Source organism: Penaeus japonicus, unplaced genomic scaffold (genome assembly GCF_977035675.1).
Source record: "Penaeus japonicus unplaced genomic scaffold, GWHDUDI00000001_assembly GWHDUDI00000013, whole genome shotgun sequence".
Lineage (NCBI taxonomy): Eukaryota > Metazoa > Arthropoda > Malacostraca > Decapoda > Penaeidae > Penaeus > Penaeus japonicus.
Genome location: NW_028234415.1, coordinates 32,521,076 through 32,526,075, shown reverse-complemented (window position 1 = coordinate 32,526,075; position 5,000 = coordinate 32,521,076).

Below are 5,000 nucleotides of genomic sequence, written 5' to 3'. Positions count from 1 at the left end.
CCCCCCAGACCCAAAAAACTCCCCTCAAAAAAACAAAACCCACCCACACCACCCCCCACCCCCCACACACACCACACCCACTCACTAACAAACCACCAACCCACCCCCACATTCACCTAACAACACTCACACACTAAAACTCACAAACACAACAAACACACACAAAATAAAAAACCCCACAATACAACAATAACCCAAAAATTTCTCAGACAATCACTCCCCAAAAACCCAACACACAAACAAAACACAACACACAACCCAACAAACTTTCTAACAAACAAAAAAACCACTCCCCACCCACAATCAAAAAAAACCCCTACCAACCCCCCAAAAACACTAACAACACACACAAACAAACCCACACAACCCACACACACACCACCACACAACCACACCCAACTCAAACAAAACCCAAAACACAACAAAAATAACAAAAACTACACCACAACCCACAACACCACAAAACAACAACACACCCCAAACACTTTCCCAACACCACACCCTCACCCCCAAACCCCACACTCACACACACACACCACACACAACTCAACACCCCATAACCCACCCCCCACTGTTACACTTTTTTCCATCCAAAAAAACATAGTGTTAGTTAACCCTGAAATTCCCTCGGGCGTCGCAACGTCTCCCAGCAGTTCGTAGCATTGCCACTGATACCTCCCGAAAACTTCCCTCAGCCCCAAAACAAGGGATGGAGCAATTGGAAAGTATAAAAGGCCGTTCGCACGTTGTTGTTTGCGTTGCTATGACGACGAAGCGCCGTCACCCACGACGTGTGAGCAATGACAGTCACTTTGTCATGATCGACATATGGCAAAAGTGGCACCATATACCCTAAAGAAAAAATATGAGCATCTTTCTATACAAAACACATGCACAGATGAAACACACATATGTATAAATTGTGTAGCTGTATACATAAAAGCACGCATACATTCATATACTCAAACACATATTGTGAAGTACATGCACACACATAGACATGTACATATAAATATATACAAACAATAATACACACATTTGTGTATGTATGTATGTATGTATGTATATATATATATATATATATTATATATATATATATATATATATAATATATATATAGATATATATACATATATTAGTATACATATATATATATATATATATATTATAACATATAAATATATATATATATATATATATTTTTAATATATATATATATATATATGTATGTATGTATGTATGTGAGGGTTGTATATATATACATATTAGATATAGATATTATATATATTATATATATGGAGCTAGATATATATATATTTGTGTCTGTGTGTTGTAGGTGTGGTGTGTGTGTGTGGATGTGTGTGTGTATATATATGTGTGTGTATATGATATTATATATATATATATTATATATATATATATATATATATATAATATATATATTATATATATATATATATATAATATATATATATATATATACATATGCTAATTCTCTACCCTATTTCAAAAGGCACTTTTATCAGTGATATCAGGGGAGAGTGAGATGAGGAAAGAAGAAGAGTAGAAGAAAAGGAACGGAACAGAAGGGAAAGGACGGAGGAGTAGAAGGAAAGGGGAGAGATACTGAGTGATAAAGAGGAGGAGGAGGGGGAGGGGGAGGAGTGCTAAGGAATGGAAGGAGAACGAGAAATGGAAGGGGGATGGGAAGGGAAGGACGAGGAGGGAGAAGAAAGCAGAGGAAGTGAAACAAAATGAGGAGGGAGAGGGAAAGAAAGGGAGAATGAGGGAGGAAAGCAAGAAGAGAGGGGGGAGAAGGCCGTGAAGTGAACAGGAAGAGGAGGGAGACGGGAGAAACGGGGGGAATGAATATAGGGGGGAAAGAAGAAGAGAATGAGGGTGAAAGGATAAGAAAGTACAAAAGAAGAGGAGGAAGAGAGAAGAGAAAGGGGGTGAGGGAGAAGGGTCAGAAAACGGTTCAAAGTGCGGGCGTGAGTGGGCGTGGAAGGGCTGTGCGTGAGCTGAATGAGGGGATCTTTGTGTGTGCGTGGGCGAGCTTGGAAGAGGGTGAGCGGTGGTGGTGGGGGGGGGAGTCAGTGTGTGTGTGTGTGTGTGTGTGTTGATGTAGTATACAGACAGACACACAGACAATCAAACAGACAGAAATAAACAAAAGACATAAACACACACAGACACAATAAAAAAAGATAAAACAAATAGACACACAAACACTGTGACAGATAAAAACAGAAAGATAAACAGACAGGCAAGAAAGACAGACAAAGAGAGACAAGAAAACACACAGTTGTGCAAGCATTCAGGCAGCCAGACAGACAATCAGACACAGAAAGAAACACAGACACACGGAAAGGCACACTTTAGAACACGCTTTATACGAATAGACACACAGACAGACAAGCAAACTCAGAAAGACACACAGACAGAAACATACATGTAAGTATACAGACAGCCGGACAGACTACAGACAGAAACGCAGATACCACAGACACACTTTAGACGAACAGATACACAGACAGACAAACAGGCAGACCCAGAGCGACACACAGACACCACAGACAGCCATTCGGGCACCAACCAGCGTTCTCACATCGACCACGAAACGGGAGCCAAGCAACACATCCTTAAGTTGCTTTATCTTTACTCTACTTAAAGGTACTGTTCAGAAATAGACCCTGGATGTGAGGCGCCTTACTCTCTCTCTTTTGTCTTTCCCTTTTCTCTCTCTGCTTCTCTCTCTCTCTCTCTCTCTCTCTCTCTCTCTCTCTCTCTCTCTCTCTCTCTCTCTCTCTCTCTCTCTCTCTCTCTCTCTCTCTCTCTCTCTCTCTCTCTCTCTCTCTCTCTCTCTCTCTCTCTCTCTCTCTCTCTCTCTCTCTCTCTCTCTCTCTCTCTCTCTCTCTCTCTCTCTCTCACTCACTCTCTCGTTTTCATTCCCTGACTATCTATTTCTCTATCTATCTATCTATCTACCTATCTATCTAACTAGCTATCTATAGAGAGATAGGAAAGAGAAAAAGAGAGAGTGAAAGTGAAAGAGAGAGAGAGAGACAAACAGACAGACAGAGAGATAGATAGATAGAGAGAGTGAGAGAGAGAGAGAGAGAGAGAGAGAGAGAGAGAGAGAGAGAGAGAGAGAGAGAGAGAGAGAGAGAGAGAGAGAGAGAGAGAGAGAAGGAAAGAAAGAGTTCATGCACATCTATGCTGATAGTAAGCCTAGGTTGCGTGAGGGAAACAGCCTTTCGAGCAAGCAATGGTCCCACAAGCGAGCACATCGCACCGTACTTCCGTGGCTTTCCAGAGCTCCTATTAGTCGGACAGCTGATCATGGCTGTGAGGCGGTTTTTCAGTGTGACGGATTCTGTTCATAATGAAACTCTCGGAATCCGTAAAAGGACTTTTTATATATATATACTGAGAGTGGAGAACCATGCCATATCATTTCATCGCGATTACACGATCCGGATTTATCAAACGAGATGATTAAGGATTCTGTTATCTCTTGCTTACAGGGTTCTTGTTGTTGTTTGTTTGTTTGTTTTCAATTCCCGTGTGGATGGCGTGGAAAGAGAGAAAAGGGGGGAGAGAGAGATTGAAAGGTGAAAGGGAATAGAAAGAAAAAGGAGAGAAATAAGGGAAGCCAGAACTCGAGCCGTGACCAAATGGCTAAATCCGCCTTGAGCTTTGGTTACGAGCGCTGTACACAAGGCCGTCGAGCCCCCTTACTTCGACTGTCCTCAGGAACTCCCCTCACATATTTTCCCCTACCCCACTCCCCTATTCCTCCTCCCTTTCCTACCCTTCTCCTATTCTACCTTCTCTTCACATCCCTTCTTTTCCCATTCTTCTCAATTCCTTCTATGCCCTCCACTCCTCGCTATCCACTCATCATTTCTCTCTCCATTTTTCCCCTACCAATGTCCTCTACTTCCTCTCTCACTTCCGCCATTTCCCCACTCCTCTTCTCTTCTCACTTCCTCCGCTCCTGCTCCCTTCCTCCCTTCCCCCTTCCTTCCTCATCTTCCCCTCTCCCTTCCTCCGCTCCTGTTCCCTTCCCCCCACCCCCTCCCTTTCTCCCCTCACCCTCCCTTCCTTCCCTCCCTCTCCCTTCCCCCTTTCCATTCTTTCCCTCTCACTCTCTTCCTCATCTCCCTCTATCCTGCCTCCAGCCCTTTAATGTCAATACATTAGTGGGCCTCAGTGATGAGAAATAGGCCTATAAAGATTTCTTCAAAGAACACTGATTCTTGAAGTATTATTACTATCATTATAATCATGATTATATATATATATATATAATATATATATATATATATATATATATATATATATATATATATATGTATGTATGTATGTATATACATATATACATATATATCAATATATGTATACATATATATATATATATATATATATATATATATATATATATATATATATATATATATATATTTCCACTACAAAATCACTACCAAGTCTTGCAATTGATAGTTTCGTTACAACCCTCGTGCCGAGGAAGCCGAGCAAAATGACAGACGGGAGAGTCTTGAAGATCCACAAGTTTTAATTCACTCTAAGAATTTCGCTGTGAGAGTTGACGTCCCTCTCTTTACGGCCATGCACACAGACTTACACAAATACCTACACACACAGGCATGTGCACATACATACGCATATACTTACACATACATAGACATATATATATATATGCATGTACGTTCACAAGCATATATGCATATACATACACAAAAAGCATATGTATATTCAAAAACAGACACACTTGGTCTTGGATTGACAGATAGATAGAGAGTTGCAGAGATGAATACATGTCAGGTATACATGTTTGTATAGATATGAAACGATAGACAGAGATACATACATGTCAGCAGATATACGTGTATGTATAGATATAAAACGAGAGGCAGAGATAAATCAATAGACAAATAGATACATAGATAGCCTATGTGTATGTGTGCATACTAGCA